General features: G+C 49.0%; 1 protein-coding gene across 4 annotated transcripts in view; it reads left to right on the top strand.

The window, feature by feature from the left end:
• LOC138481375 (oocyte zinc finger protein XlCOF6-like) overlaps nucleotides 1-19,998 on the top strand; it is a 609,919-nt gene that overhangs the window by 172,756 nt on the left and 417,165 nt on the right. The window lies entirely within an intron of this gene.

Genomic DNA, 19,998 nt, shown 5'->3' on the forward strand with positions numbered 1-19,998 from the left:
GTTGTTTGGTAACATTAAGAAGAACTATGAGGAGTGGACCAGGTGCCATTTACTGGGTAGTGACAAATTAGACTCAAAGGGCCTTGAGCGCCGAGAAGGAGCGTTGGCCAGCCGTGGCCCAAATAAACAATTGCGCGGCACGCGTATTCATGGATTAACCGAGGCTTCACTAGTCATGGTGCAAGGAACATCAAGCTGCGCCAGTAATGCCCCCACGTACAGCAAAAAAGCCAGCGAAATGCCTAACACGGCGCAAGCCCCCGCGTCATCCCTGGTCCAGCATCCAGCCACCCCCAGGCAAATCGCGTGAAAATCTGTTGCAGACGGGGCATGCGCCTAGTTCCCACGTGATTTGACTGGGGTGCGTCCGGAGTACGCAATGAGTTTCCACACGATCACTACACCTGCACCCCAGCCAAATTGTGTGGAAACTCAGCGCGTACCCCGCGAAACACGCTCAAATCCCCTGGAAGATGACCCCTCCTCACGGGACTGCCACATCCCAGCCCCCATCACACATGATCACCCCCAGAGGTAGCCCACACCATATGGGACCCACATCAACCATGACCACCCCTTGCAGGCAGCCCAAACCACATGGGACCCCCGCAGGCAGCCCACACCACATGAGACCCCACCCATCACCCGTGACCACTCCTGCAGGCAGCGCACACCACATGGGAACCCCATCACCCGTGACCACACCCCGCAGGAAGGCCCCGCCTCATGTACCCCCCACCAGTGTCGGTTACCTGCAGACAGGCCCCGCCTCATGTGCCCCCACCAACACCTGTGACAGCAACCTGCAGGCAGGCCCAGCCTCATGTACCCTCCCACCAGTGACGGCAACTGTAGGCAGGACCCGCCTCATGTCCCCCCCACCAACACCTGTGAAGGCAACCTGCAGGCAGGCCCCGCCACATGCCCCCCCCCGCCATAGGCAGCAACCTGCAGGCAGGCCCTGCCTCATGTCCCCCCACCAACACCTGTGACGGCAACCTGCAGGCAGGCCCCGCCTCATGTAGTGACGGCAACCTGCAGGCAGGCCCCAACTCATGTAGCCCCACCCGCCCGCCCACCAGTGACGGCAACCTGCAGGCAGGTCCCATTGCATGGGACACCCCCACCCCAAAGCACTTTGGACCAATATACATTAAAGCAGCACATGTGTAATCAAATGTCACCACACGCTGCACACTCCCGGTGCACCTCAACACCCATCCATTGATCATGCTCCCCAGTATATGCCCCATGGCATTGGAGTCCTAAAATCACACATGCATGCATGTGTGCACACACATGAACAACATTGGTCAACAGCAGGGACACAGAACTGAGTCAAGTAAGAGTGAAACTTGCACTAAACCATCAAGACCAGACACCACCTTGATTTCAATGGGTAAAAATATATTTAAAAATCAGTATTAAAGTCCTACTCAGTAAAAACAACATAGAAAACCAGCATGAATTAAATAAAAAAACAAAAGAACGTGAAAACGAAATAAATCTGATGTTAAAAATAAAAACTCAAACATGTGGTCCATGTCCATTAATGTAAGTCCAAATAAAAAAATAACTGAAAAGAAAACCATTCCTCCATGGTGAACTAAAATTGATCCCGGAAAAATACAACTATTTAAAAAATAACCCGGGTCCATTGTCCCAAAACGTGTCTTAAAATCGGAAAAAATACCATTTAAAAAAGAACTATGTACAAAATGTGTAGCAAAGTCCAGAAACTCCCAAAAAAGTGAAAAATAAATGAAACCTACATCTAAAGAAATATATACAATGGCAGCGGGCTAGTCCTCCTCCTCACCATGCTCCATCATAGCCTCCACCAGGGCATCATCGAACAATGTGTTCACTTCCACTAGGTGGCCCTCTGCTTCCCCCTCGAGGGCTTGCAGGGACACCACCATGCTCCTCTTGAACTTCCTGCAAGTCTCCTCGAGGACCTCCGCCTGCCTCTCTGCCCGACGCAGTGAATTCTCTGCCCTGGCCTTGGCAAGTCGGGCCTCCTGTGCCCGCTGCCGCTCTGCCCCGATCCGCTGGCCCAAACGCTCCAACACGGAAGACATCCTTGTTGTAAGGTCCACGTTTGCCTCTTGCCTTATGGCCGATACCCGCCCCTCTGCTGTTGAAAGCCCTGAGTCCTGTCGCCTCCTACTCTGAGCCTGCTGCTGCCAATATGCCCGGTGCCTGCGCATCAAGGACAGTCTCCGGGATGATGACGACCCCCAGGGCTATTGTGCACATGCCGTTCTTGTTGGTGCCTGCTCTTCCTCCATTGCCATAGCTCCTGTTGCTGTGGTGACCACATCTGCTGATTCCACTTCGACTCCTGACCCTGGCAGGGATTGGATCTCCACCAGACTGGCCGCCGGGGTTGGGACAGATACACAGGGGGCCCTGGTGGTATCTGGGCCGGAAGATGGCAGGGAGGACGACTGGCACACAGAGGAGGAAGACAAGGAGGGAGTCACATAAGGGGCCAGCCCACTGACCCATTGCGAGCCCATGAACTGTGCTAGCCAGTTCAAGAGACGACAGACCTCATCGTGATGACGTGCAAGCCCCTGATTGGAAGCCTGCACCTCATCACGGATGTTGTCTTTATGCCTCGTGATACCGGTTAGCAACGGTTCCACCCAGTCCCGAATGGCTTCATCTGCAGGTATTGGTGTATCTGTTTGCGTGGATACATCCGCCCGCTGCAGATGGGCCCGGCATGAGGCATGCCCGCAGGTGCATACAGGGGCCAGGGGCAGGAAATAGCACAGGCACCTCCACAGCGACCTGCGCTGCCTTCGGCCCCTGAGTCTGGACTGCAGCAGTCACACCTATGTAATCACCCCTGCTGGGCCCCATGAACTGGGCTGATGTGGCCTCCTCCTTCTCCACATCCCAGCCAACCTGGATGCCTCCCCACCATCTTCTGCAGTGTCTTGCCCCTGTGTGGGCTCATCTGTCCCTCCCACTGCTGAGGAGTCCTCAACCACCTTCGCCCTCTTCGACCTACCCTCAGCAGCTGCAGCCGGTGACTCCGACACGGCACTAGCCTCCTTGCTCCCAGAAGATGACAGTACCTGGGACAACGACTGGGCCTTGCGTCTGTGCCTGAGGAGGCATCCTCCTCCCTTGCCCCACAGCGCCTTCTTTGCCCTCTTCTCCCATCGTCGCTGTGGATGTGAAAACCGAGAACACAAACATCAGGGGACTGAACATATGTGTGTTTGGCACAATGCAAATGCACATCAGTGGCACTGTCAAAGGTCACAGCCATCATCACCGTCCACTACACACCCGGAAGTGGCATTCACACACATGCACAATCATGTATGTCACGCGCAACAGACATTCACATCCATGTACAAGGCACTTTGAGCACTTCAAAATCGTGTACCTGCCTCACATGCATCATGGGACTTGCACATCTCATTCACACACCTCACCTGACAGTCATGCAACAGCCCATGCAGCTATCAAGTCAGAGTGCACATGAGGTCAATTTGGCAGCATGAGTCAATCACACATTCAAATGCCCATGAGTCATACATTCATGAGTGTTGGCCAGTCACACACTCACTTCCCTGACACATGCCCATGTAAACCATGCTTGCCCGTGATGTTGATGAAAGCACACGTGTAACACCACTCACGTGCCCCAGTACAGACACCTGCATGCAAACATGTGCATGTTGCTACATGCTTGTGCTCATCCATTGCAACCCAAACACCATTGCTGTCACACATGTTTGAACGGACTCACATGCAGCACTGTCTGGGACATGTACACAGACAAATGTACAAGAGGCATGCCAGACATGAGGCCAAGGTGCACACTCCAACCACACATCAACATGCACCATGGTGTACGAGAACACATGGACACTTACCAGTCGACTCCAGACGGTGCTCTAAATCCCGGACCCGAGTGTACAGCGCTGGATAGAACCTCTACAGTACCCGATAGTTGTCGTTGGTCAACCGCGCCTCACTTGGTCCTCACCAGCCTGGAGGAAGTGCCGGGCCTTGTTGTGGGTCCTGGCCTTGAAGTCCTCCCAGCGCTTGTGGACATGTATGCAGTCGCTGGGTGACACCCACGATATCAGCACAGATCCTCCTCCGTCCTTCCTTGCCGATTTGCGATGGTCCGTGGAAGAGGGCTTCATAATGCCCCAGCACTTGCTCCACCAGGATGCCATCTTCACTGGCTGTGAAGCTGACAGCCCTCTGCCACGCTGCCTGGGGGGTTGCCACTTGCCTCAGGTGATGTTGGGTCAGACATGGCAACCTGCGAGGCAGGTGTGGGTGGGTAAGGTGGTCCTGGGGCTGGGCTGTGGAGCGGTGGTATGGCACATTGTCGGGAGTCTTCGGGATCAGCAGATGTGGTCACAGTGACAGGAGCACTGGCAATGGCTGTACAGCAGGCACCAAATTGCAGGGCATGTGAGCCGCAGGCAAACAGAGTGGGCAGGCAGCAGCAAATGGCTCATAGGAGGCAGCCCGGAGGCACTTGGAGGCAGGGAAATGGGCTGGTAGGCAGGAGCGTGGGTCTTCCGTGTTTTTCGCGTGGCTAGCCGGAAAAAGAGCGACTCTGCACGTGTGGAACCAGCGCATTAGCGTGGATTTAGAGGAATGAGCCTACGCGCGTAACGTCCGGGTTAAAGGTGTGTGTAGGACAACATTGCATTGTACATACATTTTGTTGCGGAATGATGCGTGGACTTCGTAGTATTCTGGGGTCCCACGCAAATTCTTCAATACTGTGACAGTGCGTACTTCTTGTTTTGGCAGGGGAGCTGCCTCTGCGCACACAAGCCTGTCATTTCTATGAGGGAAACAGTGAGTTGCATACGCAATTTTCATACTGTGCTTGCCCTTGTGTGTCGCGCATACCCCCATTTTCGAGGTCCTAGTACCCTACGTGTACCTCGCGTACGCATTATTTGTGTTGGTGGGTGCCACAGCGTACTGCATAACGATTTTACTTCACACGTGTGCTACAGAGGGGTTGTGTACACGTTTCTTTTTGCTTTTGGGGTGCCTGTGTGTTAAGCAACTTGTTATTTTTACCCCAGGGATAACATGGAGCACAGTGGTACGTATCTCATCACATACACTGCCCCACTCACTGAAATTGCCCAGGACAATTCATATTTGTGCCTCCCATTGCATAATTTCACAGTGCCATGAGTGGGAGTCCCAGAAGTGGGAAGGGGAGCATAGGTGGAGGAGGTGGCAGAGGTGGCCAGGGCCATGCAGGGAGAGCTGTACCCCACCCCCCCAACAGGGTCAGGGACATGGAGCTGATACGGATGTCCTGAGCACTCAGGATCTTGGAGCAGCATTTTCATCTGCTGTACCCACCAGCCAGGGTGAGGGAGCTGCAGGAGCAGCTGCAGCACCCCGCGCCCAGGCTCAGGAGCTAACTGCCAGGTCTTTAGAGGTCCTGGCACAGGTCCACAGAGACCCAGGTGGCGTCGTCCCTGTCTCCAAGGGTGAAGGACGTGTTGTGAAAGTTGTCAACACCAGCACCAGTGGTCACAGGGCAGCATTGTCATCTGCTGTCCAGACCAGCCACGGCCATGAGTGTGGTGACAGCTGCAGCTGCCACCACCCAGGCTCAGGGTCAGCCAGCCAGGACTGTAGTGGTCCAGGCACAGGTCCACAGAGACCCATGCGCAAATGTCCTTGTCAGTAAGGGCAAAAGACATACAATGCAGGTTACTGGCACCAGCACCGAGGTACAGATACCTGACAGGGCAGCTACTGTCATGCCATTAGTGGCTGATGCCACGGCACAGTCCACCGGTACTCCAGCCCCTACGGGCCCAAGTGGCCCCAGCCACTCATGGTCTGCACAACCTTGCAAGAAGCAAAAGCGTGCAGGAGCGGACAGGGCTCAAACCCCAAGCACGGCACAGCAGACCAACACGTTGAGGAAGAGGAGCTTCTGTGATGAGGAACTGGACATCCTCGTGGAGTACATGTTGGAAAACTAACATGACATGCTTGTGCAGGCAGGGAGCACACATACGCCTGTTCAGCGTATGGCCCACTGACGGCATGTCACGGATCGTATAAATGCTTTGGGCCATGAGAGGCGCACATTGCGTGAAGTGATGAAGCGTGGGAATGACATCCGAAGCAGAGCCAAAGACAAGCTGGGTTCCGCCTATGCCAATACTCGGGTGACTGGAGGTGGGCCAGCGCAAGAGGATGGTCAACTCACTCCACATGAAGTGATAGTCAGTGATATGATCGATGTGGAGCAGGTCCAAGGCGTGGGAGACCTGCCAAATTATGACGACACGTCCGGTGAGTGTTGATACATGTGCGTCAAAGACATGTGCATGTCGCTTGGATGTAGTGTGATGATTGTCTGCCAGATGTGCCGACATGTACGTGAGTGGCAGGGGTGAGCCATGTAAATGTGGAGTGATTCGTGCTTGTTGTTGTGCTGAGTGCATATGTCCGATGTTCTGCACAACTTGACAATCCTCATCACCACATGTGTTGATGAGGATGATCACTGATTGCGTGTCACTCCTTGTGACACTGGTTGTCACTGATTGCATGTCACTCCTTGTCAAGCCTCTCTTGGCCCTCTTCCGGCTCCAACCTGTGATGGCGGATGGCCTGTGATGAGCTTCACTCCAAAATCGCCTTCTATCATCACTACTGTAACATCTCAGGGAGGTCCCCCAGGCGGCTGTACTTCTTCTGAGGTTCACTCCCTTTCCTCTCCTTCCACCTGCAGATCACTGTCTGCAGAGTACAGTTAATTCCTATGATGGACTACTACAAAGGCTTCTAGCAGGTTTATGTGCTTCTACTCTCTTCTCTCTGCAAGTCACCCCAACTGCACTGTGGGGCTCGTCCTGTTCTCCTGGGACCACGTATCTCACTAGTAATGTGATGTTGTCACAGCATGACAGTGCCTACGTAGGTGGATTACAAATCCCTGTGCATTGTCCACATGGCCATATTGTTCCTGGTGCTGCTGTTCGTTGATCTCCATCATTGACGTTTGATTCCTTCTCATGGTATTTAATCTTCCCTTTCCTACTCCCTCAGCCTCAGTACCTACTCATTGGCAATTGTTTTGTGTTTCATGCCTATCTTTATCTGGGTCCTCCCTCTGGTACAGCCTCCCTACCTCGATGGAACTAGTGGTGTGCCTTCACAGGGGCTGTAGGCACTTGTGTTGCTTCCTCATGTATTGTGCTTTCTCTCCTCGTCTCCATTGCTGGGATCTGGGATGACTGTGGGGATGAACTTGTCACCTGCCAAGACTCTGATCTGCAACACAGTCCTCTGAGCCAATGTTTGTACACATGCATTGCTTCCTGGACATTTACCCGCACTTGGGGGGACGGGGGGGGTCTTTCCTGTATCCCTATGACCCGCTACCAATACTTGACACTTGATGTGTGCACATACACTTCCACTGGCATCATCCCGCAAAATTACAGTGCAGGTTACGTAGTTATGTCCTTATTTACACACGTCCACATGTGATGCACTGCCCCCTCCCAAATCCAACCCCAGATGTCCACTTATGCATGGCACTTCACTTGTGTGCTGTCAATGTGACCTGGAATCATGGTATCAGTGTGTCTGGCTTCACTTAGGACTCAACGACCTCAAGGACAAAGCTGCCTTATCTCTAGCCAAGGACCTCCACAATCTAGGATTCGCTCAAAAAATCGTAACGCCTACACACGCTAAAGGACGCACCATAGACTGGATCTCTGACCACAATTGCAACATAGCAATCACAGCCAACACCAGCCTCCCATGGACAGACCATAATCTCATTCTCTTCGATATCCCCAGCACCAAGAGCAGTAGAGTGCCCACCAAAGCTACGGCTACCCTAGCTAGAAGTTCCAAAAAACACACAGCAGCCAACATCAGTGCACTACTCAACGTGCCCTGTCTAAAGCCCCCTTTCCCATCAGACCCTAATACACTCACGGAAATATTCAAAGATTCCATCACAAGGGCAGTCAACACTGCCGCCCCCCTAGAAAGCAAAAAAGAGAAAAAATCCTTCCACTCCAACTCTTGGTTCTCAGAGGATCTCCAATCAATGCGCACAGACAAACGCCAAGCGCTCAAAAACTGGCAACGCATTCCCTGCGACAACACAAAAGATATATTCAAAACCATAGCCAAAAAATACAAAGAGGCCATCTTCCTAGCTAAATCTGAAGCCTACAACCAACGCATCACCGCAGCGAACTCTCAAACTAAAGAGCTATTCTGCATCTTTAAAGAACTAACCATACCTCCCACATGCCCAGTCGAGATCGTCAAGGATGAGGCTTGGTGTAAAGGCATACAAACAGCCATGCTAGAAAAAATAAAACTCCTCCAAAAAAAGATATCACACCATTACAACTCCTTACCCAAGCAAAGCTCACACACACCTATGAAACCTAATGTCAAAGCCAACAACATACCCAAGTTCACCTTCACCGAAATCTCCAATACTGAGGTCATCAACATCCTTAAACATCTTAAACCATCACTATGTAAGGGTGACGTATGCCCCCCAAAAATTATCAAAGAATGTGCGGAGCAGCTCGCACCCATCCTCACTGCGTTCATCAACACACCATTTAGGTCAGGAATAGTCCCAGACACCCTCAAAGAGGCCTGGGTGTGCCCCCTCCTAAAAAAACCTACACTTGACCCTGCAAACCCCAACAACTATCGACCCATAACCACAGTTCCATTCCTTTTAAAATTACTTGACAAAGCCGCCCATATACAGATCCAAAACTACCTGGAATCTAACGCAATCTTAGGTAAAAGACAATCTGGATTCCGTAAGGGACATGGAACTGAAACCACCCTTCTAGATTTAAAAAACGAAATCACCAACATTCTCGACATAGGCAAGCCCGCTCTCCTCCTCCTCCTCGACCTATCAGCAGCATTTGACCTGGTAGATCACAGCACACTCACCAACCATCTAACACATGCAGCACACTTTTCTAAAGATGCTGCCTCATGGGTAACCTCATTCCTACAAGGCAGAGCTATGAAAGTCTTCTCCAACACAGCTCATGCAGCGCCTTTCATCATCCACTGCGGGGTCCCACAAAGCTCATGCACGGCCCCAATGCTATACAATCTCTTTACCAAGCCCCTATTCGACAAGCTGGACGCTATGGGGATCACCTACACAAATTACGCTGACGACACGCAGATACTCTTGCCCATGACTGGTAACTATCATCAAGACTCCACCGCCCTTCAACTGCATTATCCCAGTCCTATCATCAGTCAAAACACTAGGAGTCCACATAGATGCCACCCTATCTATGGATAAACAAGTAAGCGCAATAGTCTCGGCCTCGGCATTAAGCACCAAACTCATCAACGCAATAAAACCTTTCTTTACTAAAGATAACTGCCTGTCCATAGCAAGAGCCACCACTGGAGCTAAACTGGATTACTGCAACACGCTCCTAGCCGGCACATCCAAGAACAACCTATCAAAGCTCCAAACCACCCAAAATAACACTCTCAGAGCAGCGCTCAGCATACCAAAAAGAGAGCACATCACTCTAGCTAGGAAAGCTGTCCATTGGCTCTCACGACGCATAAATGCATCAACCATACAGCACCATCCTACCTATCCGACACCCTGTCTAGATCCCAGTCCATAAGACCTACCAGATCTACATACACCAACCGTCTCATCATACCACGCATCAATAGATCCAAGGCAGGAGGTACAGGCTTCCCCTACCTGGCACCAAAGCTTTGGAACACACTGCCCACTAACCTCAGAGCAGAAACATCCCTCCTCTCTTTCAGGAAACAACTCAAAACTGCTCTCTTCAACTAACATGCGCACCTGCCCACCCTCTTGCTCTCTATTTACATGTACCTTAACCATAACCATTGCCCAATGTAACCAAGGGCACAACTGTATGTAACTAAGTTTAAGAAACAATGTAACCAGCGCCACGATGCCTTCGGTCTGATGTGCGCTTAACAAATGTGAATAAATAAATAAATAAATCCTCCATAGCTTCATTGTACAGTGTGACCCATTTGTGTTTCTGACTAGTGATTTCCATGTCCTGTCAGGTCACAGCCATTGGACATGGGTTTTGGACAGTTCTCATCAAGTTGCATCTCGTGGTGTTTGTCGTTTCAGGCATGGCCGTGCTACGTGGCATCTGTGTATTTGCACTGGGGATGTTGGTGACTGGACTGTACAGGCCAGGTGCTTGGGTGTGATGCAGGTGCTAGGCTAGGCACCATGCACTACATGTGTTTGCATGGCCTTTAACACACTTCCGTAGCTGCTTTCATGATACACTCCCCTTCAATTTAGACTGCGTACGTGAGTGAGTGTGTGCATTGACTGTGCGTGCAGGTTGATGTTTTGCGTGACAGCATTGTGATGCCTATGTGCGTGGCCTATGGTATTTACATGTGTCTTCATGTATTTGTGTGTCCATGTGCAGGTGATGAGGCACTCGATGCAGAGGAGGAGGAGGTGGAGGAGGTACAGGAGACTGAAGCACAACCTGGCACCAGTGGAGGACGTGGGGTGGTAGCCCATGAAAATCCTGTAGTGCTGCAGGCCATCCTGGCCATGAGTCTGTCTGACTGCCTCTGAGGAAGCCTTTAGCTCGGGTGGTGAAACGGATGTGGATTCTACATTGCTGTCGCAGGTGAGTTAATCAACTGTCGGTGCTGTTCATTCCCAAACTTCTGCAGGGGGGAAGACCCCTCACAGGTCCAGTCGGTGTTGGAACGTTCATCTGTGGTGGTTACGGGTGCAGGGTCACACTCCACAACATTGACTCCTGGTCCTGGGGCAGGTGGTCAAGGGAGGGATGCAGTCCTGCAGCCACAGACAGCAGCAGCACATCAAAGGCCATGTTTCCTTGATCCAAGCAGACGTGGGGTCCGCCAACATGGTGGCCGTGTGGCAGCAGGCAATACTGTGTGGGAGCAGGCCATGTACTCTGTTGCACAACAACAGGGGGCTTCCAATGAGGTGTTGGCTCAGGGCATGGAAAGGGTGGCCAATTCCATTATCCCCCCAGACAGACAGGTGCAGCTCCAGCAGTAGGCATTGTGGTCCGCATGCCGCTCACAGAGGCTCAACATGGTGGTCAGCAACAGGTGCCGACGGGCAGAACTGAGTGCTCTGCGTGCATCTATGGCTGCAGAGGGTCGACACACAGAGCTGCCCTGAGGGAGGGCAATAGGTCCCTCCGAACTACACTGGCTGCACTCGAGGTAGCCCACAGTAGACAGTCAGAACAGCACATGCAACAGTTGACGCACACCATCTCAGAGGAACTGCGTGCAAGCTGTGCGGTGTCGCAAGCAGAACTGCGTGCATCCCGTGAGGTGTTGCATGCAGACCTCAGAGCCATCATGGACCAGGCCAGGGCCTTGCGTTGTTAACCTCCCTTACCACTTGCCACTTCTAATGCTAAACCAGAGGGTGGCGACAGCAGCGATGGCTCTCCCCATTCATGCTAGCCGTGCGGACTATGAACCCATGGAGGGTATTATTTTTTCTCAACATCCACACATGTGGTAGTTTAGGTGCACCCTGCTCATTCACCCCCATGGATGGCCCTCAAGCCTCCCCCTGGTCCACCCTGGGCATTTCTGAATTTTATATTATTTTTTGTCTATTGTGCATTTATGTAGCAGTGTGTTGCTTTGTGTGGCATCCGAAGGCATCCACTGTAGGTTCCAGCTGGGCCCATACAGGCTTGTCTCGCGTTTGTGTTTGTGGCTTGGGGTCCGGAAACATATGCGACTCCTGCTTACCCTTTCCATGGGCTTGCATGGAGTGCAGCGTGTAAAAGTAACTTACACGGAGGCATTGGGCTTCCATGATATATGTGGGCAGTCTGAAGTCCAAGCTGTGTTTACACCCCAAATGTGATTCATGATTGTTTGGCCTTTGCATGGTTGACATCCCTTTTTTTTTTTTTCTTTTTTAACATTGCGGACCATTATGTTTTTATTGTGATTTCTCAGGTATTCGCTTGCCTGTCTCCATTGTTTGTGGCCTTCATGCTGTTTGCACTTCCATGACCACTTTAGTTGGCGGAGCCACACTGACAATGGCAGTGTACCATGGGACACGTTGAGGCAACTGTAGTATTCTGATTGTTCGCTATCAGACAGGATCACTGTTAGCTCCTGTGTTTGTGGTATGTTCAACGGGGCAATTGATGTTCCAGGGTACATTGTTCTTTTGATTTGTGAGAGTGAGTTGTTTCAGGAGTAGTTTTGTTTGTCGTTCTGCGCTTTGGGACAGTGTTATGTGGTGGCCATTTTTTTTTTCAATTTTCACATTGCATGATATGGCATGGTGCAGGCAAGGAGGTGACATGGGGATTTTGAGGGTTTATGTGACACACCGCCATATGGATGTGTACTTTTGCATAGGGTTAGTGGCATACAGTATCTTCCGTGTGTGCCTTTTGTGCGTGCCAGTTTGAGTACGTTTGAGTTGCAAGGGATGGACACAACGTAGCACTTCAAGGACACATTCTCAGGGTGTTAAGGTCGGGACAGATGATTGTCCCTTTGTTATCATCGATTGTGACCTGGAATGTGCCAGGCCTGTGTGCATGCCGTAAGGGTTGGATTTAAGGTGAAAAATTGTGCCACAAGCTGGGTACGGGCAGCGTCGCCATGTGCCCTTTCCCTCCCATGCACATCCGCCGTGCATGTGGTTGGGGATGTGGGGGCACCACCATGTCCACCGGTACGCCACGCTGTGTTGCAACTTTGTGCAGGACACATGCTGCCACAATGATCCTGCACACTAATGGTGGTGCATATGGTAGCTCACCACTAGAGTGGTCGAGAGAGTGTAAGCGTGACTTGAGCACTCCGAATATGTGCTCCACTATGGCCCGAGTTGCAATGTGGGCTGCATTATATCTTACCTGGGGTGGTCTGGTGGGGGTTCCGTATTGGCATCATCATGTAGGTGCTCAGAGGGTAGGCACTGTCCCTTGTGGAGGTGACAAGGTTTGTCAGTGGTGTGTTCTGGTCTGTGTGAGACATGCATGCATTTGCAGGGCCATTTGTACTCACCAATGAGCCTTGTGTTGCCATGCCTCCCAGCTTCCAGGGCCCGGTGTAGGGATAGTTCGCATACACAGAGGTTATGATTCCCTTGGCATCACATATGACCTGCACGTTGCTTGCGATTGTGATAGATGTTCTCTGTGGCCCTAGATGGACATAGGGCCACATGTGTGAAATCGATGGCACCAAGCACTTTTGGGAATTGCGCCACCCCATAAAAATCCTGGAGCACGACCTGCCTTTCTGCGAGTGTTCAGGGCATGTATATGTGCCTGCGGACTGAGGGCGAGCAGTCATGATTGCCAACACCTTGTGTAGGCAGCGTGACTGCGTGCCCTGTGAGATGCCCCCGACAGTTGTCTGCTGAAATGACCCAGTGGGAAAAAAGGGGCTCAGTGCTTGGGAACACAGGGTGGGTGACGTGAGGTCATCTTCCCACTCCATGATCAGGTCTAATATGATATGAGGTGGAAACCTATACCTGGCATAGACCTGGTCATCGGGCATCCCAGAAAGGCTGGGTAACAAAATGCATGCCCTGGCTATCCTGTTCCTCCTGCGGTGTCCCACGATCACTACTGCGAAAAATGGCACATTCATCGTAGCTGTATACGTGCGTTTCTTTTCGCGCTGTCTTTTTATGCATTGTGTTTGGTGCGCTGTGACGCTTACGCCTGCCTTCGCATTTCAGACGTGTTTCGGTTTAGCGCGTCTTTTTCACCGCCGGTGAGCCATGTTCGATTCCATGGACACGTGTTGTTAGCATGCGTTTTCACTTGTTCCCCATTCCAAGTGTTCCACCCCCTTTTGGTTGACTGTGCAAGACTGTATGCACCTTTGCTGGGCGTCTCGTGCAAGGCGTTCATGCTATCGCAGTGACGTGCTCGGTCCGCGCGGATTTAGCGCATGTCTCGGGTAAGCCACGCGCAATGTGTTCCATGAATCGGCAAACGGGCCCTTGTGTGAGTTTTGCGCGCAAGTGCCCTTTTTTCCACGCCATTTTATCCCATGAATCGGGCACAGACTCTATAGAGCACCTATGACCATAGCTGTTTTGCGGATATGAGCCATATTTGGAGTGGGTACTGTGTCCAAGATAGCCTGTTCTGCTTAGAAAATTTAGACTTGACCTGTTATCCCTCGCATCAGTTACTGTAAAATGTGATGGAAGGAAGTCAGATGACTGCCCATTTTTATAAATGTAAGTGAAACAGTATGTCATGTTCTATTTTTTGCGCAGCCTATAAAAGGTATAGGATAATATTTGTGCTGCCCATTTTTGTTTTTAATAATATTACAAGCTCCCTACCGGCCCTTGCATTTTTTCCACATTATCTCATGCAGTGATTTTATAATGAAATATGTGATTTCATCTCTATACTGTCAAAATTGTGATTGGTTTCAGGCTGTCCATCAAGTGTTATGCATTTAGAATTTTTGAAAAAGTTTTAAACCTCTGAATTTGTGATTTTACTGTGATTTTGTTTTAACCTTTGTACTGTGCTTTGATGCATATCAGTATTTTTATCCTACTAAAACATATTATTGCGATTAATAGAAAATGGAACAATTAATTGTACGTATTTTCCATTATGTGTTGCCCAAAGAAGAATCGCCGTAGAGTTATATTCCTGCTTCAATGGGGTTCTAGAGATGGCCCAGTTTAGTTCCTATGACCTAAGTAATTTCCCCTACAAAATGCTACAGGTGACGCACATTGGTGAGTGAGTTCTTTGCAGACTCATTAACAAAATGCTAACACACATCAATTGAGAGGCCCACTCAGATTACAAGATGCATCGATTTGACGTAAATATTCTTCTTGATATCAAGTGCTATTTAGCTGTACGCAGATTTTATCTTATGTAATACAATGTAAAATGACCTTGCATTGCGGAATTGCTGTATTCATTTATTTAGGACCAGGATGTCATTTTGAAGAGAAATAACTTACAAATTAGCTAGTTACAGAGAACAGAGCCAGTTCCAGGATAAGGTGCCTTTACATGTGAGCATTGTTGTGGTGAATGACCTATGCCGGATGGTGACAGGGTAAGAATAGAACATAAACTAGGGACAGGGATTGGAGGGATTTAAAACATTTTTGACATTCCAAGCCTGAAGCCAGTATTTACATATTTTTAAATCACAAAGAGTAGTCTGAGGGTAGAATGCAGGCGAGGTTGGCTGGGGGTTGAATTTGGAAAGGGGGTTGGACGGGCTTGGGTTGCTCCTTCCGCTGCTAGAAGGTGCAGGCTTGTTTTAAAGAGTTTCACTGGGTGGGGGGAGTATTCCTGTGGAGTGTGGCAAGTAGGCAAAAGGAGCAAATGCAGGAGGATACATATGGGCACTGATACGTTCTAAAGAGTCAAGGAGCAAAGAGTTTGAGAGGAAGAGTATCGTGAGATGCATTCAGTCGGGCAAGCCCATGGATGGATTTATAGATGAGTAGCAGCAATTGGAAGAGTGAGTGATTTTGCATGGATAGCTGTCCAGCATAGTGATGTAGTACAGGTGGGGGATGCTGCGGGTAGTTTAAAAAGGGTGCATTTCAACAAAGTTGAGGACCTTGCGTGGGGGGGAAAAGAGTAAAGGGGTAAACCAAGAAGTAGGCTCCTGCAGTAGTGCAGTTTGCTGATCACAAGACTAGATGTAAGGGCTTTATCTTAGTGGTGTGCCAGGTGTGGGCAAATGTTTTCTAATGTTTAGGAGGTTAAGTCTGACTGCTGTTGTAGTGACCCTGATGAACTAGTAGAGCTTCAGGTCGCTATCCAAGAGAACTCCCAAGGTTGCAAGCCAAATGTGCGGAGGTCAGTGGGGAAAGATATGGAGGCAGGGAAAAAGATGACCTCCATCTTTGAAGAGTTTAGGTAGTTTGTGTTCCTGCATTGTAGGTGTAATGGAGGGGAAAGAGGTGATGGTTACAGCTAAGGGAGGTATATAGGATGAAGAGAAATGGGCCTAGGACTGATCTGTGAAGGATACTCATGGGAAGGGGCGTTGGAGAGGAGTGCTGGAGTCCCATGAGATAGATGGAGAAGGATTGGTCAGAGAGTCCTGTGGACACCCAGTTGAGGACGGGGCCCTTGAAGGAGGGAGGTATGATTCATAGTGTCAAAGGCACCTTAAAGGCTTAGAAGAATGGTAATGGAGAAGAGGTGAGAGTGGTGGGCAGTGGTAGGAGTACTGGAAACGTGGATGAGCGTTCGACCGGAATCCAGATGGAGGTGGTCCGCAAGTGAGTGTTTGCAATTGAAGACAACCCTCTCAAGGATTTTAGAGTTGTAGGAAAGGGGGGAGACAGGTCTTTAAAATAAGGGGTTGTTGAGGTCAGCAGTTGGTTTCTTTAGGAGAAGTATGACTGTGGTTGTTCTGTAACAGGCTGGGAAGGTACCAGCTGTGAGAGAGAGGTTGAATAAGGTGGAGAGGTTAACAGAGGTGACAGGTGTATGTACATTAGCATTTGATGTTGCAAAGGGGTCAATTTGAGTGCAGGATGGGGTGGCAGAGCAAAGGATGGGTAAAAGTTCAGTGCAGCAGGTGAGGGAGAAGTACGAGAGAGAAGAGGGCAGTGAAGACTGAGGAGGGGAGAATGAGGGAGGGGGGGCATGAGAGCTGGTCTCCAAAATGAGGCTGCCAGTTACACCTTGTCTAGGTTATTGCTCTTCCATTAATACAGTTATTTTAAAACCCTGCATAGCACACCGCAGGCTGTGAAAGACAGGAGTGTGTATGTATCTGTTCATAACTGGGTTTCATAGGGTTTTGTTCTCTTGTTCATCTTGTTCGTTTTCTGATTCTTTCTGTATTATTAAGTCATGTTATCATTCTCAGGCCGTCTTTATTCTTCTGAAACAAAAAAGATTCTCTCGCTCTCTCTCTCTCTCCCTCTCTCTCCCTCCCCTTTCATAAATGGCATGCTGTGATGAATTGCAGGATTCCGTCACTTCTCCCCAGAGGGCAGCCTTTCCCTGTGAGGCGAGGGAGGTGATCCTGCTATGCAATACCCTCCCAAGGGGATAGAGGCTAGTAGGTCCTCACTGGGAGAAACTCACCCTCTTTGGTCAAGGATTTCTGTTCTGATGAGGAATTCCCAAAACCCCATAATACCCACACATCTTCAAAACCATCTGGTGAAAGAACAAACTAGAATCTGTTATTGTTAAGTAAACACTCTGTCTACAACTATGAAGAAACACTTGGATGGTATTGAGACAAAGATCATCACTGGAATAAAACAAAGGGTAATGCAAAACAAGAAGGACTTTGGTGCTATGCCATGGAAGTCCCATGGCAGCACCATAAAGCTTGGAGGTGGATACTTTGAGGAAGAGAGAACGTGCAAGTTTCAAATCAGCTGGGCAAGGAACGCTAAACGAAAGCTGAATGCTTGGTGTCTGGTGAGAGAGAGAAGCCCAAGTACTTTCTCTGGCGCGTGGTGTTATAGGAGAGAGGAGATGTGAAAAGCCCAGCAAGTGCCAAGGCATGCTGAGCATGAATGGCTGAGGAGTGGTGCTGTGACTGTATCACAGTAGACCTGGAGGCCTACAAACAACGCTGATACCACTTCCCTAAAAGAATTGCAGAACGAGCTGACAGGGGAACAAAAAAGCAAGAAGCCGACCTGACAGTCAAAGGAGAAGGTCCCAACCTGTCAGACAGCCTTGTGATGTTATCCCTGAGTAATCCTGGTAATGGGGAAAGTGGGAAACCCGGCAGGAGGACCGAAGATAATTACTGGAATGCTCATATTCCTCCCAGTCAATACAAAGTGTCAAGTCTATGCGAGAAGAGTGAGAATCATTACTGGAACACTCTTATTCATCCCAGTCAAGACAAAGTGTCAAGTGTTTACGAGAAGAGTGAGAATCATTACCTGAATGCTCATACTCGTCCCAGTTAAGAAAATGTGTCAAGTGTAAATGAGAAGATTGAAAATCATTACTGGAACACTCATACTGGTTCCAATCCAAATAAAGGGTCAAGAGCAGATGAGGGGTATGAGAATCATTATCGGAACACTCATACTCGTCCGAGTTGAGACATATTATTGAGAGTAACTGAAAGACAAGATAAGCAATATTTGAATCCTCAATCTAGACCAGGTCAAGATAAATGCTGGACGTTAAGTAAAGAGAAAATATTAAGCTGGAGTAAAGAGAGAGGAACAGATGTATTCCGTGGAAGGAAGGCGATAGTCCCAAATAAAGGAGAAGAAGAAAAGAGCACATCACAAAGAAAGAATAAGCGACTGAAAGAGACAGTTGAGATCTTGAAGAATCCAATATCTGAACTGAATGATTTGATAAAAGCAGTCACTAAGAACTATCTGAAGATACACTATTGAGGGCAACCTGGTGGAAGAACCACCTCACAGGAAAAGGTAGTCATTCTCCTATGCTTTATAGTTCTGCATAGTGGCAGGGTCAGGATAGGTTAGTTTTGGACAGTGGAAGGCATTGGTTTGAACTTACACCGATGACTGACAAGCACCCTCATTAGTTTGGTTAGGCAGGGAACATCCATCGACTAGGGAGAGCTAGTAGATAGAGGTTTTCACTTTTACTTTAATTTTGAATAACTATGAGATGGAAAACCAGAGTCTATGTTTTTCTTCTGACTCGCCACAATGCCGTTTGTAACTTATTCCATACGCTTGTTCTTGAATGACATCCTTTACCAAGAACTCTTTGCAGTTACCTCTGTCCTACTTCATAGAAGTTCTCATTGGTGTACCTTACCTGTTAAATAATCTTTGTTGTCAAGGTGATTGCTGCATTTCAACATCTGCTTTCTTGCAGTGCTTTGACCTTTCTTTGTAACTAAAGGAATTACCTTCTCTGATCCTCTCTTTAATATTCTTAGTGTTCCACATATGCCTCCCAGCGCCATATACATGTGCAAACTGTATTAACATCATTAGGCTTTCACAACACCTCTCACCATGACTTGCTATCTTTGTGTAGTAGTTTATTTAGCAAAGTCTAACTTTTGAGTTGTCTGGTTTAGAATAATATCTCCATGTATTTCTCTGTTTGGTCTCTAGCAAACAGATGTTTGCTATTCCTTACAGTATTTCGAGTCTTTCTACCCACACTACGGAGTGGATTCTGAGGTATTTGTGGGAAGATAACTATCTTAATATTCTTGGGGACTGCACTTGATGGGTGGTCTGGTCTCCCTTCATTTTTCTTCTGGACCTTACCCTTTCCAGTCAAAACAATACCCCTATTAAACTGAAAGTAGACAGTCAGGTTGTCTTTCGCTGATGAGGTAATTTGTTCCAATGTGGTGACCATTGAGATGACTTCAACCTAGTCAGCACCTTTGTAAACCTTCAATTCCGGAGCACTGAGTTTCTTTCCCCAAAACATAGACTTTTCCTTCCATAGTGTTGTTTCTTGGATCAGATCTGTATAGGGGATGTCGTCGAAGAGGAATAGATAGGTGTTTGTCTAGAGAGATTGACCTATAATTAGATTAACAATGAAGGACTTCCTGGCATGAGGTGTAGGTTGTGCCGCAGTAAAAGATTAAGTGTGTCCTAACACCTTCTTGTTATTCTGAACCAAATTCAGAGGTGGTGAGGCTTATTTCAACGGGGAGAAGAGAAATATTATATGAATTATTGTAAGAGATTACAATTTCATTTTTTTATTGTTTTATTTATTTTCTTAATGGTTTTCAACAGAGAAATATATGCACTGTAATCATGAAACCTTACCAAACCCTGCTAACATTGCAGCATGTATAGCACACTGCCTGTGCCCTATTTTCACTAATTCACAAACTTACATCGTAACTCCAACAACTACAAATTCCAAAGGATGTTGGCTGGTGGGGGGAGCCTATGGTAGAGCCAGCCCAAATTAGCCTCCTGCATCAGAAAGA

This window comes from Ambystoma mexicanum, chromosome 5p, assembly GCF_040938575.1.
Source record: "Ambystoma mexicanum isolate Mex_15411 chromosome 5p, UKY_AmexF1_1, whole genome shotgun sequence".
Classification (NCBI taxonomy): Eukaryota; Metazoa; Chordata; class Amphibia; order Caudata; family Ambystomatidae; genus Ambystoma; species Ambystoma mexicanum.